The 18760-nt window shown below is 49.4% G+C and overlaps 1 pseudogene; it reads left to right on the top strand.

Moving 5' to 3' along the window:
• The first annotated feature begins 14731 nt into the window (after positions 1-14731).
• Positions 14732-18115, top strand: LOC149351181 (uncharacterized; annotated as a pseudogene).
• Positions 18116-18760: the final 645 nt, after the last annotated feature.

Below are 18760 nucleotides of genomic sequence, written 5' to 3'. Positions count from 1 at the left end.
GCCGCCTGGGCGCGATGCTGGTGCCGGGCCAGACTTTAAGTTTTTCATTAAACATTCACCTAACCCTTTTTAACCTTTGACAGGCTAAGCGACCAATTTTCCAATTTTTAGCTTTGTTTAATATAAAGAACTTTGGGGGGGGGGGGGGTGCTGGAAGGGGGGGGGGGAGAACTTTCGGGTAATTAACCCATTGACTATGGCCTCGCTGCAGTTCCTACTTGTGTATTTCTGTTCTGTTTTTTTTTTCTATTGCAGCACAAGGGGTGCTCTTGTCAATTTAGCCGGTGCCAGCTCACCGCTGGGCACAATTTTTCAGAACGCGGCTGCCGCGCGACATTTTTTTAGCGGCACGGACTCGCAGCTTGAAATAGTATTGCAGTCTCTGCACGAACGAGTGCTGATTGGAACCTCTGAATTCTTTGCTTCATGCCTGGCGCCTGTGTTCTTCACGGCAGCTGTGTTCCGAAAGATTGTGCTGACACCTGTAGTTTCCTATCTTGCTTGAATCGATCAGTGCGGTTGTAATCACCTCGTTTGTTTTTCTGTTTCTAGAGGGAGAAAGATGTATCGGATCTGGCAATTAAAGGGGCACCGCGATGATTTCCTCGGTACCAGTTAATATCATTAAATAGATTCATCATGCTTTCCAGAGACCAGAGCAAAAAGAATTATTGAAATCGGAGCATGCAAACGAAAGTTATTCCACTCTGAAAATTCGAAATGAAAAGCTCAGACGAAAACGCACTTCACTCGCCCATTTCACTCACCCAGTACCGAGATTGGGCGCTACCAATCAGAACCGCGCCTGGCGCACACGCAGCGGAAGCGTGCATGCAGTTGTTGCTTTGTCGGGGCTGTAGACATCCGCTCATTTTGACGGCGTCTTCCCCCCGTGTACGCGACGCCGTACTCAGGGCAGGGGTGACTAACAACAAAGGAAGCTCCCCGAAGTTTCTTTTTTAGTCGGACTGGAAGGCGGTGGGCAGTAGCCGTCCTCCCCCCCCCCCCCCAAACTCGACTCCGCTCTCCTGTCCGGCCTTTCTTGTCGATTGGCTTTTTTTTTTCGCTGCCGTCTTGGTATGGTCACGGCCGATCTCGACGAGCGCGCTTTCTGGTTTGAGCCAAGGTTTTTTGAACAGCGCTGGCTGCCACGAAGGTTTGAAGCGGAATGGAAAGTGTCGCCCCTAGCTGTATTCTTGTTAGTTTTCATTCGCTTTCCCTGCTTCTTTCCAGTTTTTGTGGCATGCGAAAAGCTTTCAGTACTCAGAGACATAATATTTTGGATTCATTTCGCAAGTATAAAGGAACAATATGCAAACTGGACGCCCAACCAATGAGAAAGGCAGCGCCCTATCTGGATGCCGCTTCATTTCCGCTGCCGCAAATGGCCGCCGCGTTGCGACACCATCGGCTCGAAACAAGCATTTATAGCGAAGATTAAAATATCAAATATGATTTCGGTGATCTCATTGCGCGTTCGGGACTCACAATGTCCCTTACTCTGCATACAAAGAATAAAGACCCCATGCTTTATCTACGTCGCAGGGCACCTTTAAAGGTTGAACTTTGCTTCACGTTAGTCCAAGCACGTTACACCCGCGACTAAAGCTAATCGACGCGCGTATCTTGGTTACGACTAATTGTTTTGTGCTGCTTCCGTGCAACTAGTAAGTAATGAGCAGCCCAGTTAAATGCAAGACAGAGGCAGCTACCCGCGAAACCTCCCGTAGGGCTTTTCCATTCGCAAGACGTTTGAACAGCGGCAACCGCGTGCGGTGGTCTAGTGCCTCAAGTCTCCATTTTACGTGCTCGTTTCTCCCCAAGTCCAGTGGTGCCGGCCGCTTGGCTGTTTTTCAAAATGCACACACCTGCTAACCACTGACCTCTCCACTCCAACCCGGTCTGCATTACCCCAGACTGTGTTTCCCTTCCTGTCTTCTCCATAGTGACTGTAATAAAACTGCGGTTATCTGTTCGCATTGCATCTCGTTCCTATGTGCATTTCTTCCTCTGAGCCAAAGTTGCCGCAACGGCTCCCGGTTCTCCCCTCCATGCGGCTTCCCTCTAGTCTCGTCGGTTCTTTCGCTTAGCTCATTCAGACCCGAGCGAGGAACTATTGTTTCATTGTACTGCAATTCAGTTAAAATCCACTGGGGAAGAAACTGGCATAGGGGAAGAAAGCACAGGACGTTCGCACACAGGAAGCACAGGAACTGTACAGGCATGTGTGTAATTTTTCTCACCTTTTTACACACGGAATGGCTGAAGCCGGGTGTAACAGCTCCAGAACATCATTCCCGGAGGTTTCCCTCAAAAGCACATGTACTCTCTCGAAGCTACGTTCTTAGTTTTGTTCTTGCTATTCAAAGTTCACTATGATTACATGGTTTGGTTTATGGGGATTCAACGTCCCAAACCGAGTCGTGCTATGAAAGACGCCGTAGTGAAGGGCTTCAAACTTGATAGGCACCGATCATTCCGATTTATTACCCGTTCCTACCAACTAGGCCCAGTGTAGTCGGCTATAGCCGGCTGTCCGAAATGCGGATAAATCTTTCGCTGCCTCTAAAATTAAGAGGTGGACGACGGGAATGCATTTCTTCGTTTTAAAGATAGCAGACCAGCGTTATCCCTGCCGGTATTACACGCTTTCATCGACTATTGTCTCGTGCAGGGAAGTCGACTATTCATGCTGATATTAACTTCTTTTACGCGGAAATCTTTTCTCTCGCCGAGTGGTCCGGGTGCTTAAAAAAACTCGGCCTCATCGAAATTCAGATTCCCTCGCATTTTTTGTAATGCGTTTCAGTAAAGCCCTATAGACTTGTGCCAATTAAGTTATTCACGAACAGCGTATACCTCTTTGCGTTATTGCATTCGTACTAAATGACTTCTTCGGCCAGGTTCCCCCTTGCTGCTGTTATAACGTCACGCGGAAGGGGTTTGGCTGAACTGAGACAAACAAAAGTTCAGAATGCTGGTCACAGGAATCAGATTGCAGTTATTCGGTAAATACTCCATAAAATTCCAGATGCTGCTCGCTTTGCGTGTACTTGGAGCAGATTCCAAAAAATTCTGGAGCAGAGTGCGCTGAGGTCTCGAATAATCACTGGGATCCTGTGCTCCCAGCATTGGTCGAGGTTTTGTGCACGAAGTCGCCTCCACGAGATTGAGCTGTCACTGATGGAGCATGCAAAACCGGCTGGGACATGGCTTGTTATGACCTCGTTTTTTTGTTTCTCCTCTACTTTTTGTGGACGCGTGCGTATACTCCTTGATCCTCTTTTGTACCCTTCGCACGTTTCGTTCATTGCATTTCATTGGCAAGTCGGTTTTCCGGTTTTCTCAGTAAATTTACTAAGGCGAAGAACAGATGCACACAGAAGACGCCATCTGTTGAAAACAGGTTTATTGCGCCGTTATTAAAACTCGCTCCGAAAAAGATTTCCGCTTGTGGAAACGTCGGCTAGCGTACTGAGGCTTCCGCTCGACCCTTGTTTATTTTGTTTGTGTTCCCAGGAGAGGTCCGACAAGCTGACGTTAAACACAATTCTGGCGTCTCTATTATTTTCTTCTGCTGTTCGGGGTAATAAAGTCCCATTAGTTGTAATGCGTGATTTTCTCGTTAATGGTAAGAAATTTGCAATAAAAGACAACCTCATTTCAGTTACAATCCCCGGGAACTACAACTAAGAATTTCCGAATTTATTTGTAACGCGCTACCACTTGTCGTGCACTGACAGAATTCTATATTTTTTATGGAGTTCATTGTAACCATAACATCTCCCGTCTTTTTATTTTCAGGATTTTTACTTTAACCTGTGAAATTTCTCTCCTGTGCATTTACACGTGTCGATCCAGTATAGCATTGTCTACTTAAATCTGCCCATTTTGTACAGTAAGCCTTACAAATATTCTATTTTCTACTAACTGCAGGAGGTCCCAGTTCCCATCTACAAGACCACTATCTGAAAATTCTTGTAAATCTATACTGCGTAGTGAAATAAACATTCTGAAGAAAGCATATGGAAAAGGAAGTGTTCTGTTTCATGGCCCGGCTATTGCCTTTCACGCTTGCCGGGCTTCGGTCTCGGCGTAGTGCGGTTTCTTTGGTACTAGCGCCATTGTATAAAAGCTCAGGCACCTTACATCGTGGTGGCACCTTTTTTTCGACGCTTCTCAACGTCACAACGCCGCGACGGCTCAGCGACTTTGGTGTCCAGCTGCAGATCAAAACTCGCGGGATTAAGTCCAGTTCGGTGAAAAATAATACAAGTGCAAGGAAACGTTCACAAGCATTCACTTGTTCAGAGTTTTTCCTTATTTTGTTTACTTTTTGTTCTTCCCTCAAATCTTGGGAGTGATAGTGTACGAAGTACACGATAGTACGTTCCAACTGCTAAATAGGCTGCCAATGCTATCCGCTTCTTTTTTTTTTTTTCTGTGGACTAAATTCATCGGTTAACTTTTTTGTTCCGATTTGTGGACAACTGCATACTGCTGTGAATTTCAAATCTGGCTTCGAACAAAGACACGAAAAGTTTTCGTTTTGTTTCTGCCCGTTTCTATTTTGCTGGCTTTTTGTTGCCATTGGTTTAAAGGGGCAACATCACAAGCTAAGAAACGTACAGAGACAACAAAAGGCATGTCCGCGTACAAAAAAAAACTGATGCGTCTGGAAGCCTCTGTTTGTTTCGGCTCAATGGCGCGTCGCAAGGCGCGCACCATTCACCTTTCACGAGCATCGGTCGCCACCGCACGCTCGTCGGCTGACAAATTATCGTACGCCCAGTGCGCTGCCTCATGTCCTTGAGCGTTGCTAATGTCGCGCAGTTTGGTCTCGAATTCATGGCGGCAGAGGAATCTTCGTGTTCGCTTGAATTTGTTTACTCCTGGGGGAGAGGAAACGGCGCGGGGAGCAGAAAAGGCCTCGGGAAACGTCGCACGGTCGATTACCGACGTCTGCGTGCTTCCGCGAACCGGAGCGTTTCCATTATTGCCCCCGCTCTTTCCAGTATTTAAGCAGAGAGAGGGGAAAGCGAAACAGCGGCGAGCTATTTCGTAACCACGGGCTCCTCAGTGCCTCCTAGTTTGTGCGTTCGTCCGTAAAAGACAGTGATCCCGCGTAATGCCAGTGGGTGTGGGCACAACGTTGCGCCGAATTGTGTGCTTACACTCGGGACACATGAGGAACAAAAGGGAGTGGCAGGTCCAGGATAAGTCCGAACATGACTACGCGTTACTTCCTGACTACAAGCAGTGGAGAGGAAAAAGTGTGTAGAGTGGTAGAGGAAATGATGTTCGCCGAAAGGTAATGGGCGTCCTTTTTTCCTCTTGCGTCAGAGGGTTCATAAATGCTCTTACACAGAATACGCAGAGAAGCAAGGACGGGAGAACAATGTAGCAAGCAAAACGAAGCAGCACTATTCAGAAGAAGACCAGCAGTGCAAAAAAAAGTTTGGATTTTTACGACCCTGGGCATCTACAAGGTTTATGGGCTCCTGCGCGCAGCTATTTCCGCGTCCCATGCAAGCAATCAAGCCACGGACTGAACGCCGCAAACACTTGTCCACGCCCCGGCGATCAGGGATTGCACATGAAAAGTAAATAAAGCTCATAGCCCAAACCCGGCTGCCCGTTTCAGGCAAATGGAAGTCAGTTCATAACAGGAGGGACAGTAGGGCCGAAACGAGCGTTGGAAAGCAAGGCGCGACGTCTTCGGTGAGACAGCCGATGAGGTTAGCAGAACTGCTCCGTCTCTTCCGGTTGGAGAGTTCCGCTCTGTTTTCTGTGAGTGTGTGCGCGCGTGTTCGCACATCCTTCTCGCCTAATAAGTTGGGCCTAGAACCTCACTTTGAAAATCGGTTACAACAGGATTTCATTCCCGATCGAATAGAATCAACTTCAAAATTCTTAATGTTCTCCCTCTCTCAACGAGGAACTCTGAGCGAGGCGTGCGCTTTCGTACGGCTTTAAGCAGGCAGGTTCTCATACACCCTACAACGTGTCACTAAGCAATTTCACGCTGTCCGGCGTTTAGTGAAAGTTCATTTGGCAAAGTGTGTTATTTACCAAAAGGTTAAAATTTGATCACTGACCTCATAAACATCGCGTTTCGGAATAAGGAATTACCGAGTATGTGTACTTATTTCTGAATAGCAATGCCTATTGCAGTTCCCAACTGAGAAAAATGTACTCAGGAGGTAGTCTTCGCCCAGTAAACTAGTCGTCTCCAAGAAAGACGTTAAGCAGTTTTTCATCATCAGCAGATATGAGAATCCAGGCTTGTCTGTTGCAAGACTGGTTTCCTCTCCTTTGCCGCGGCAACTCTGCAGTCGGGACGCAGTTGCAGTGCCCATGGTAGGGAGAAGTTTGTCAGATGGTTCTTGATAACCAGAAAGTGAACAAGGCAGGGAAAACCTCAGGCTGCTTGCCAATGTTTCGGCAAGTGGGCTTGTCTTCGTCTGGGCAAAGCGTTCGTCACTGGCGGGGTTTAAATAGGGTCATCCCTCTAAGGAGGTGAGGGGAAGGAGGGTGTGAAGTGGGAATGGCGTTAGGATGGGGAGGGTGAATCTTGTCCAGGCATGATGGCCGCTAAAGTTGATTAGCCGGTTGGCCTGCAAAACTGTGAAAGGAAAAAGGCCCACTCCGCAGAAAGGAACCCGCGGATGTCGAGCGTGGAGAGATAGCGGGCGTGGTCTGAAAGGCTGTGTGTGCAGCTGCGACAGGTAGCTTGGTATGACTGGCTGTGTTGTCCTGAAAAACTCAGATGAAGGAATTAGTGAGCGTGGCGGAACGAAATACCGGGAAAAAAATTAAAAAGAGAAAACAGAGAAAGCATGAAAGGAATAGGGGGGGGGGGGGGGTGTAAAGGAATGCGGGAGACAAGTGTTCCTGAGAACTGATGGCAAGAGATGCAGGGCACAAGGTAAAGATAAAATTGAACAAAGAAGAGAAAAACTTTCTAAAAAAATAAGAAAAGTATCGTCGTTGAGGGGGTAAAGGACGGGTCGGGGCGCGTGGGTAGGGCAGTGTGCTTCAGTACCAAGCACTCCGTAAGGAAAGTTTTTCTTCGCTGTCTAAAACACCCTAACGAATGTCTACTTCAAATTTGCACTTCAGCAGATGACGTACAGATACCCGCGCTCGTTCTGCTGTCGATGCGTACGAGAAATGACGAAGTCATGGCTGCCCTGTGGCTGTGTCTGCGTAAAAGCGTTGCTTTCTACACGGGCGCAGCTGGTCGTATGTAGGAGCGGCACGAATAAACGAGGCTTTTTAGGTTGATCACAGCTGCCTGTTTTCTTCATACGTTCCTGTGCGTTCTTGGACGCAATCGCAATATTATTTCAAGATAAACGAGCGAATATCTTTAACCTGACAAAGTAAACGTCTTCAGCTTGTTTTTTACTGTTCGCTTCCCAAAGTTTAGAAATAAATTTGTAGAATGCGATTCAGTAGTTTTCTCACTTCGCTCACAGAAGATTTTTATGGGCGGCCTATACGTACAGGATCGACCAAACCTGCTCACGCAACAGTTTCATCAGCGAGTATCTGCGAGAAAAATTGCATTCACTACAAAGCCATCTCCAAACATAGCATTCGCTGCTAGCCAAGTCTTTTATGCAGCAGGCCTTTCGATGCGCGCATTTTAAGAGAGCAGTGGTGCTGTATAAATAAAGATTAGTTTAAAGTGGAAAAGACTGCCTTCATCGTCAGAAGGAGACTACTCCAAGTGCTGTAAAGTTGCCCAAAGCGAAAGGGCACACGTCATGTAGTCAGCGTTCTTCTAAGGTCACGGTACTAGCGAGACCATGAGGCACTGCGTAGACAGGGTAGGAAATTTTTCCAGCACAATGCCCCCCAGTGTTTCAAAAATGTGCAGTTACCTGATCCTCTCAAGCCGCTTTTTTCCCCTTGCATTGCATGCAGGGCTTTCTTTACTTGCTGCTCCGCTACGGACGGGATATACAATTTCACCGCAACACGGGCTTCATCATAAGCATATTGATTATTTAGGCTACTGTTAAGGTATGTGTAGAATTCTTTACTATTTTAACTATCTTATTCATACTGGTAATGACACTGTCCTGCTTGTTCCTTGCGGCAAGCATCTGGTTTTTGTCACTAATTTCCTCTTGACCGCTTTGAGGCTACATTTCGTCTCTAGAGCCTGCTCGATGCTCTCCATATCATACTTTCTGATGTCGTTTACCTTGCGATTATTGATTCGCTTTGACAGTTATGCCTGCTCTATCTTTTCTGTGACATTAGAGGCTTTCATACTTTGGCGTTTATTGATCACGTCGTTTATTGCTTTTATCGTCGTTTATCGTTTTTAGTGTTTATTGATCTACTTTCCGTCTTAATGCTAACTCTTTGATGCTAACGTATGGCTGCGCTCGGGTGGATGCCAATGAGTAATTGCTCCCTTATTACAAATCTACTCCACCTTGGGGGATTCCCCTAAACATTTGACCAACACAGTTCCCACTTCGAGTTATTGATCAATTCGCTCTCGCCCTGCCATAAGCTTGCCGTCCTGGTTAGCTCAATTGGTAGAGCGACTGCTCCGGTGAAGCGGTGGTCCTGGGTTCGAATCCCGGACCAGGACGAATTTTTCTTTAACTGCGAAGTTTCTGAGAAAGCTGTATAGCTTTCCTTTGTAGCCGTATGGCTGCGCTCGGGTGGATGCCAATGAGTAATTATTCCCTTATTATAACTCTTTGATGTATTTTCTTATTGTTTACTCTGCTCCCAGTTCAAATCTAGGCTACTTCGAAATTTCACCATCCTATGGTCACTACAACTCACCTTTCCGACCACCTCCATATCCTCCACTCTGCCTGGATGCGCACACAATATGAAGTCTGTTTTATTTTTAGACTTTCCGTTCGGGTACTTCAAAGTCCACTTCCAAGAAGGCACTTGCAAGTAGGTATGTAAACTATTTCGTTCTGGAGCCGCCGCGGTGGCTGCGCGGTTATGGTGCTCGGCTGCTAACCCGAAAGACGCAGGTTCGATCCCAGCTGCGGCGGTCGCATTCCGATGGAGACGAAATACTAGAGGCCCATGTACTGTGGATGTCGGTGCACGTTAAAGAACCCCAGTTGGTCAAAATTATCCGGAACCCTCCACTACGGTGTCCCTCATAGCCTGAGTCACTTTTGGACGTTCAACCCCATAGCTGAAACCTATTTGGCTCTGCGGACTCTACTAATATTCACCCCCTGCTTTCCTCGAACCTGTACCGTAATCATCCACTGCCTGGTCGCTCGACTGCTTCCTGCCCAGCTTGGCATTGACATCACCGCCATTTGGACCATGTACTGCGTTTTTAGTCTCCTAATTGCCGATTCCACGTCTTCACAGAACATTTCGACTATCTGGTGGTCATGACTGCATGTAGGTGCGTATGCCTGTACAACCTTCAGTTTGAACCTCTAATTAAGCTTTATTACGACACCTGCAATTCTCTCGTCAATGCTGTAGAATTCCTATATGTTGCCAGCTATATCGTTATCGATAAGAAATCTTACACCTAGCTCTCGCAGGTCCACTAAACCATGATAGCACAGAACGTGACCGCCATTGAACTCAGCATATGCTTCGTCTGCACTCCTAACCTTACTAAGCCTATAACGTCCCATTTAAAACCCCCTAGTTCCTCGAAGAGCAGTGCTAGGCTAGCCTCACTGGATAAAGTTATAGCGTTAAACATTGCCAGTTTCATTTTCCAATGGCGGCCCATCTGGAACCAGAATTCTTAGCACCCTCCGCTGCGTCACAGGTCTGACCGCCGCCTTGGTCGGTTGCTCAGCAGCTGCTGTGGACTGAGGGCCATGGGTTAATTGGTGTATTCATACAGAAGGTGGTGGCCAAGTATTTCACCAGGCTAACCAAATCTAGTTCTGGTGAGGGGGTACGTTGTCGGCTCTGATTGCCGGGATGAGGCCGCACCCCAGGCCTGATCATTCAATTATATCGCTACATGGGATTTATTTTTTACCGGTGGAAAATTATGCTGCACTGGATTCGAACTGCGGTCCTCTTGCAGACGAGGTGGATCATCCACCTATACGCAATCGCTACATCCTCGCGTATCTAATTTATTCGATGCCAGAAATCGCTATTCGCTTACTCCCATGCGATTAGACGCAGCGCCATTCCCTGAAGCGTCCAAACGACCTACGTTTAACCTAGACCTCGCGGGCGGCAAAACGCGCACATGGTCCTTCCAAAAGAGGACTCAAAGACTGGGCTCTAATGACCCGAAAAGGAAGTGCTGGGAAGAAGACGCACACTTTTCAGTTGAATGGGCTTGCGAAACGGAAATGGAGCATGCAAGCTTCCTCCGAAACCGTTGCCAAATTGCTAAACTGCAAGTGCTCTCCCTTAACGAGCAAATAATTCGACCAAGGAGAGCGACCCTCGCGTCGTTGTCGGAACCTTCGTGGCCGTTCCCGGTGGTTACACTCGGCGAATACACGACAGCGACAGCGCACAGAGACAAGAAGGCCTGGTGTGCGGTAAGGGGTTCCGCTGGTTGGCGGGAAGGGTCGTCAAAAGCGGGCGGCCAAGTTTCGTGAAAAGACCCGACTCCTTCAGCGATATCTGGAAATGATCTCGGAGGGAAGTGCTCTTCCCTCAGCTGCACACATTCCGCTAGCGCGCGACAGAAGGAGCCCGAACGTCTTTCCTCTCTCGAGTGGATGTAGCGCGCTTCCGTTTGCGTGCCACCGAGGAGCCGCGCTCGAGAACGAGGGAAAAGAAGAAAGGTTGGGGGGGTGAACGCGTCAGCCTACGGCCCGTCGGCAAGGCCGCCGCGTTGAAGGAGCGCAGACTTGAAGCCAGGCTGGAGCAAACTAAACAAGAGTAAAGACGGAAGAAGTACGGCGCGGCGTTGTACCGTTCCTGGAGAGAGATAAGAGGTGGAGCAGGAAATCTCTCTCCGGAGAAAACACAGATCTCCCGTAAGCGGGCAGAACGGAGTTCATGAAAGCACTCAGCTCGACGGGGAACAATGGAAGCGCGAAAGGGGCCCGGCCCACTTGGCGGGACGTGATGCTGCGCACACGCGCCGGCTCTCCATCGCCTTCGACGCGTAGCGAAAAAGAGCCGCGCCGACGGGAACGGCGGCCAACTTTCCAGGGCTTTCCCGAACCAGCCTTTGGGATGAGGAGCCCCCGCTCGTTTGCCGCAGGGGCAAAATGTCGCCTTTCGTTAGCAGCCGCTGGGGGAGGAAGCAGACAAGGCTGCGTCGGGCCCGACGCACGGTCCGGCAATTATGAATAAATCGAGTTGACTGGCGTTCAGCATCGCCGTTCGCGTTACGCAAGGGCAGGGCGACCTGGTGAAACGTTGCGAAAGGATTTATTGACTATTCCGAGAAAATTTTTGGATATGAGACTGGCGCGAGGATAGCAGCCGTGACGCCCAAGGCACAGCGTACGCGGACTTTAGATACGCCAGCCACTGCTCTGGATCACGAGCGCGAACGCTAATTAATGAATTTTTAGCATTCAAAGCTCTGCTGGCAGATATACGCGAGGTATTCGCCGCAATGGAAGCCTTAGGATTCATTCCGGCCACGCTAAGTTCTTCACAGCACACCCACGTCTCAGCACAAGAGCGTATTTGTGTTTCGTCTGCACTAAAATGCTGCCATCCCGGATTCGATCCCGTAACATCGCGCTCAATATCAGATAAAAGGAGCCGCACAGACGAATGGAGACAACAAACGCAGGCGCCTCGACTCTTTGTCTCATCTGTGTGACGCCTTTTTTCTTATTGAGCATGCAGCACCAAATAGCCCGACAGCAAATGTTACTGATGTGACATGATGTTCAGCAGCAGAAGGCCACAGCTACTGAGCCACCGTGGCGAGTCCACGAGTGAGAAAGGCTAATTTTGTGTCATGTAGAAAAAGTGTATCTATGAGCTAAGCGCGGCACCTCCAAACATTGCCAAGTGCAGCTGTGTACAGGTGCGGCCAGAATAATACGGAGCACGCGGAAGGTGGCCAAGCTGGCAGAAACTGCATCTAAGCGCCACCTATCAGCACAACAAAGACACCCCTGGCTATCCGCGCGCAGCGAGAGTGCCTGCCGCCGAGCCCCCCTCTTTGCTGCAACCCTGCCGTTATCACTGTTCGAAAGATGCTGAGCTGGTTCGGGCAACACCGCCAGGTGCTGTCTTCATCCAGGCGTTCTCACTTCAACCTCGGTGGCCGCGCGGACTCAATGGCCGAGATAACACGTAATGTCAAAACGGCCGTCTTGCGCCCGTTTACAGCGCGCGCCGCTCCTCGATGCGAGAAACAGGGCAACGAAGTGCATGGCGCTGTCAGCACAGTATCAGTCGATCATAGAGCAAGGGATTGCATGCTATATGCTGTGATGTTGATAGGCCTGCGGAAACAGTGGGTCCGCGCTACCGGCGCCATCTCGCCGCGTCCAAATTAAGATACTTCCTGTCGCCGCTGCTAGGCAGCGCGCACAAGCACGTTTCCGCTGCTCCGCGACCGTTCCTGTGCTCCGTATTATTGTGGCCGCACCTGTACATATAACTGAAATTAGTATACACGAGGCTCATGTGCATGCAACACGTTAACTTTGTCTGTGCTACTCCTCATGCAATGCCTTCACGAGAGCCTTAAGGTACATTGTAAATAAATAATGAATAGATAAATAAAATCCAACACCAGCTCTACCGCAATTAGTAAAAGCAAGCACGGTCCTGCGATTCCTAAAGGCAGGCACATTAGTAATGAAGGCGGGTCGCTGTGATGCATCCAAAGCCGTTCTGTATGAGATTCTTCCGGAACATCACCCAGAGAGTTCACGAATGGAATCGAATCTCACTGCCTCCAGAAAAAATGACAAGCCACAGGGAAATAATTCCGGTTGACAGCACAACCGAGTGCTAAAAGTTAAACTGATTGCACAACTGCGCAATCCTCCAACCGGGGGACTCGCTTACCTTCAGTCTACTCAATAAAATTTATCACAACTATTACACCTTCTGAGCATGTCGGCTATTTTTTTTTTGGCTTCATTAAGCATGCTCGTGAAAAGCTTCGCAGCCGTATCGCTACTCGCAGGTATATCGCGGCTCAACGAGCTCATAATTATGCCTTCTCACATTTATTTACGGCCTCTGGCATTTTTTATGATTCCTGTTTTCGCTATCCACCCGGCTGCATGTTAGCACGATAGCGTCAAGGAGCTCGTGTCTCAGAAAATCCGGCGTCATCGTCGGCGTCATTGACCACGAGCGAAAAATCCACGAAAAATCCCCTGAGAACAACCTAGGGGGCTGGTGGGCCACCTAGGTCACGTGACCTTGTGGCATCATCTCAATCTGCCCTCCGAATAGAGAGAAAACTGCAGAAAACTGTTCACCGTGGCAGGTGGCGGTTAAGTTAATGACTGGACGCGATAGGTAGCTCGAGAAGAGCAAGCTGGGTCTCGCAAGACCCACCGGTGGCAGCACCTGCCATCGCAGGGCAGTGGCGCATCACTTAACCGATGCACCACTGCGCCAGGAGTGGTATGAGGACTCGCAGGGATCTGTGAATGTTAAGTGTTGTGTTGGGTGTGGGTTGGGTTGAATTAGGTTTAATGGCGAATAAGCATCTGAGGCTATCATGCGCCAAGCTGAAGGTGAAGGAAAATTGTTTTCTACTGAAGTTTACAAACATCTCCACCGTAGAGCAAACATTTCTCCCAATGACCGCCGGCCTCCTGTCCTGGTAAACTGTCTAATCTCAACTCGGCGCAGAGGGACACGTGTCCCGACTTAACCTTCACGAAAAACGCAAGGCGAGTGGAGTGGACGAATACGGAGGAAACGCTCGGTAGTGACCACTGCCTGATCAACATAACGATCCGTACGAAACCCCTTACGAAGCCGACGGAGCACACTATGCTGCCGGACTGAAGAAAATTCAGAAAGGAATACGAGGTCAGCTCCATCCAGGAGCAGGGATATCAAGCCTGGACCAAACAGCTGCCGACCAACCTGCGTTCGACGGAGACGCAGGTAAAGCTCTCAGAGACGGTGACAGACGTACCCCCCCCCCTCTGGGCAGCCAGACGCAGCATGGTCAAAAGATGGCGCAGACAGAAACACAACCGAAAGCTAAGAGCTCGGATCGCGGCGATCACTGAAGAGGCGGCGGAATACGCGGCGCAACTCGCGGACGCGAACTGGATAGAGATGTGCAACTCGGCCGCTAGGCAGATGTCTAGCAAAAACACGTGGCGCCTCTTCCGGGCGCTCATAGATCCAAACCAGACGCGCATTAAACGCAGAAGCACCTGCAAGAGCGATACACATATTTCAAGGAAATACGGCCCAGCTCGCACTGAAGCTTCGGGACCAGTACCAGAGCACGACCCAAAATCCAAGGGGAAAAGCTTACAGGTACAGTGGAGCCGAAAATGCAGAGCTGGACGAACCTTTCAAAATATGCGAACTCAAGGCGGCCCTAGCAAGGATGAAACGCGGGACCGCGCCAGGAAGGAACGGGATCTCGGTAAAACTCGCCAATCTGCCGGACCACGCATACGAATCCCTCATAGAACACCTTAATTCGATCTGTATAGGCGCAACTCCACTTCCCACGGAGTGAAAGGCGGCGCTGAAAACTTTCATCCTCAAGGCGGGCAAGGCCATAGATACGGATAACCTCAGACCTACTTTTCTCACCTCGTGCGTGGGGAAACTGATGGAAGCTATGGCCAGAGACAGACTATCCGAGTACCTAGAAAACAAGCGAGTCTTCGCCGACTCGATGTATGGCTTCAGGCCAAATAAATCGGCTCAGGACGTCCTGCTGCAGCTCAGCAGGGATGTGCTAAACCCGATTGAACACCCGAACGTGGATAAGATAGTGCTGGCCCTTGTTTTGAAGGGAGCCCTCGATAATGTCACACACGAGGCGATCATGACACACCTATCAGAGACTGGGTGCGGCGAGAACGCTTTCGAGTACATAAAACGCTTCCTCACGGACAGACAGGCCTACGTGAGGATCCAGAACGCGGAACACGGTCCCTTTCTATTAGGCACGAGAGGGACGCCACAGGAGGGACGCACTGAAGAACCTGCCGGTCCACCTGGAGAAAGTCCAGGGTTTGCAGCGCGCGCTGTACGCGGACGAGATCTCCATATGGGCCACGCAGGGCTCTCTCGGAGAAATGGAGGCCAGCCTGCAGGAGGCAGCCACCGCGGTTAACAAGTACGCGAAAAGATGCGGCCTTCATTGCTCCCCACAAAAATCTGATTTCGTGCACATTCGCCCCTACAAAAAATGCACAAACAAGGTATAATTGAAACTTGGATCGGAACCGATACCCGAAAGAAAAGAAATTACAGTCCTAGGTCTTTTCATCCACCAGCGTAAGCTGGCGACGACCACGCTCGACAAGACAAAGAAGGTGGGAGATCAGGTGGGCCGCATGGTCCGCAGAGTCACGAACAAGAAAGGGGGATTGCGAAGCAAAGACGCTCTGCGGCTGGCCAATGCCTTTGTAACAAGCCGAATCCTATACTCGACCCCCTATCTCCGCCTCATAGAACATCATCGAGGTGATGGCACGCAAAATGGCGAAAAAGTCCCTCAACCTCCCGATAACCACGTCTAACCTGAGACTCCAAGGTCTAGGTATGACGAACTCCTTCGAGGAACTAAGAGAAGCCCACCTCACAGGTCAATACACGCGATCATCACAGACGCCGTCGGCACGCCGCCTATTAGCCCGTCTACACACAAAACACACGACTCTAACCGAGGAGAGAGTAAGACTCTCGCAGTAGTGGCGTTACGCCCTACACGTAAGACCACTCCCGATTAAAATGTCCAGGGACGACCACGAGGGTAGGTGCAGGGCCGGGGCAGAGGCCTTAGCTCACCACTACGAAAGGAAATTCGGGTTATACTACGTGGACGCGTCCGGGCCGCACCAAGGCGGGTGGTACACGGCGGCGGTGATCCACGAGTCCAAAACGGTGAACGGGCTCACCTTCAAAGCCCGAAACGTAACCCAAGCAGAGGAAGTCGCCATCGCGTTAGCGGCAACACACTCCGATTCCAAGACAATCATAACCGACTCGCGAGGGGTGTGTCGGAACGTCCAACAGGGCTGGGTCCCGTACCTGGCTACCGGCTACTGCAAAACAGCTCGTACGCAGGAGGTCCATCCCACCGCTTCGTAGTCTGGTATCCGGCCCACTCGGGGCTAGGAGGAAACGTGGCAGCCGACGCAGCCACCCTGCGCTCTCTAACCGGGCAACCTCGTCCCCCGCCTCCTCTGAAGAAGTAGCGGAAGCCACGCCTGCCTACACTTTCAGGGAAATAACTCAACTGAATAACTCAAATAACTCAACGATGACGTTCTACGTCACACCTGCGGTAACTCAGGACGTTCTACGTCCGCCGCTTATGAACGTGGGTGGCGCTGATGAACACTCTCAAGGTTAGGTTACTTGTAAACATAAATACCCCCGAAAGCAGAAGAATTGACAGCCGTCGCCGTAGCTCAGAGGTAGAGCACCGGACGCGTAATTCGGAGGTCGTGGGTTCGGATCCCACCGGCGGCATGTGGTTGTTTTTTCTTCTGCTTTTCTAATCAATTATCTTTAAGCGATAACATATTCTGTAATATTCTAAATTGATCAACACCACAAATTAAATAAAATAAAATAATAAAAAAAATCCCCTGTGCCCCTTGGTTGCTGTGGCTGTTGGCTTCTGTCATATTTATAACGAGCCCCTCATTCCCCTTCCCTTGTTTGCTTAATTGCTTAGCGAGGGCCTCGATTCTGGCAGCCTTGACGCCATAGGAAGCATAAGAGGGTTCTCACGCAGCTTCCACCCTCTCCGTTCGATGACGTTCTACGTCACACCTGCGGTAACTCAGGACGTTCTACGTCCGCCGCTTATGAACGTGGGTGGCGCTGATGAACACTCTCAAGGTTAGGTTACTTGTAAACATAAATACCCCCGAAAGCAGAAGAATTGACAGCCGTCGCCGTAGCTCAGAGGTAGAGCACCCGACGCGTAATTCGGAGGTCGTGGGTTCGGATCCCACCGGCGGCATGTGGTTGTTTTTTCTTCTGCTTTTCTAATCAATTATCTTTAAGCGATAACATATTCTGTAATATTCTAAATTGATCAACACCACAAATTAAATAAAATAAAATAATAAAAAATCCCCTGTGCCCCTTGGTTGCTGTGGCTGTTGGCTTCTGTCATATTTATAACGAGCCCCTCATTCCCCTTCCCTTGTTTGCTTAATTGCTTAGCGAGGGCCTCGATTCTGGCAGCCTTGACGCCATAGGAAGCATAAGATGGTTCTCACGCAGCTTCCACCCTCTCCGTTCGATGACGTTCTACGTCACACCTGCGGTAACTCAGGACGTTCTACGTCCGCCGCTTATGAACGTGGGTGGCGCTGATGAACACTCTCAAGGTTAGGTTACTTGTAAACATAAATACCCCCGAAAGCAGAAGAATTGACAGCCGTCGCCGTAGCTCAGAGGTAGAGCACCGGACGCGTAATTCGGAGGTCGTGGGTTCGGATCCCACCGGCGGCATGTGGTTGTTTTTTCTTCTGCTTTTCTAATCAATTATCTTTAAGCGATAACATATTCTGTAATATTCTAAATTGATCAACACCACAAATTAAATAAAATAAAATAATAAAAAATCCCCTGTGCCCCTTGGTTGCTGTGGCTGTTGGCTTCTGTCATCAACTATACCAAGATAGACATAAACTGTACACCCCCCCCCCCTCCTCCGTGTAAAGGATTAACGAGAGCGGAAGAACGCCTGTTCCTCCGCCTCGTCACGAACACCATGATGTGCCCGGCCTCGCTAAAGCACTTTGACCCTGCCTTCACCGGGGAGTGCCCGCACTTTGGGGAGAGGTCCTCGAACCTCTACCACATGGTGTGGGCGTGTCCCTCCAACCCTGCCTTTACTCCCAACCCAAACGCCACCCAGGAGGACTGGGAGGCGACCCTACTCACCTGTTCCGACCTGAAAGCCCAAAAGGCGATGGTCGAACGAGCAATGGCGTCAGCGGAAGCCACTGGGGTCCCGTACTAGGGACTCCACCTAGTGTTTGTGAGGGGAAGGGCACTAAGCCTGACCCCAGAGCAGCCTTCATGTGACTCCCTCTTTTCAGAGGAAATAAACGTTTTTACCACCACTACCTTCCTCAAACTCGCTTTTTGCCGCCCCTTTGAATAGCTAATAGTAAAGAGTTGCGGATAGGTATTTTTTTCATTTGGGCGTGCGGTTCGTCAAGTTATAGGAATTGAAAAGATTTCACATCTGTGTCTCGTGTGGATCTTTATGAAAGTTCTGGTGCGCCATACAGCTTGACGAAAAACAGTTTGCAGGCACAAGACTAAACGAATGCACTGTACAGTTCATAAACACTCAAACTCTTCATAAATACAACAGACAACATTTCACTAACGGAACTACTGCTGAAAATACGCATCGTATTTTGGTCATGTGCGCGCAGTTTGTACACCACTAGTGAAAGGGTACACTGCATAGTGTGGAGTTGAAAGCAAATGCGTTGGCCTAAACTAGACCATTTTAAAATAGGAATAGTCACATCACTGTGTCAATGCAATAATGGATTTATCAATAAAACAGTTCAATCATTGATGCTTCCTAGAAAAGGAATCATAAGCTCGCCTGGTAAAATGTGAAGCGTTTTCGACCGTTATGCTCTCAAGG

The sequence above is a fragment of the Amblyomma mixtum genome, chromosome 3 (assembly GCF_055824585.1).
Source record: "Amblyomma mixtum isolate Tamu chromosome 3, ASM5582458v1, whole genome shotgun sequence".
Taxonomy (NCBI): domain Eukaryota; kingdom Metazoa; phylum Arthropoda; class Arachnida; order Ixodida; family Ixodidae; genus Amblyomma; species Amblyomma mixtum.
This window is presented reverse-complemented; position numbering and strand designations above follow the sequence as displayed.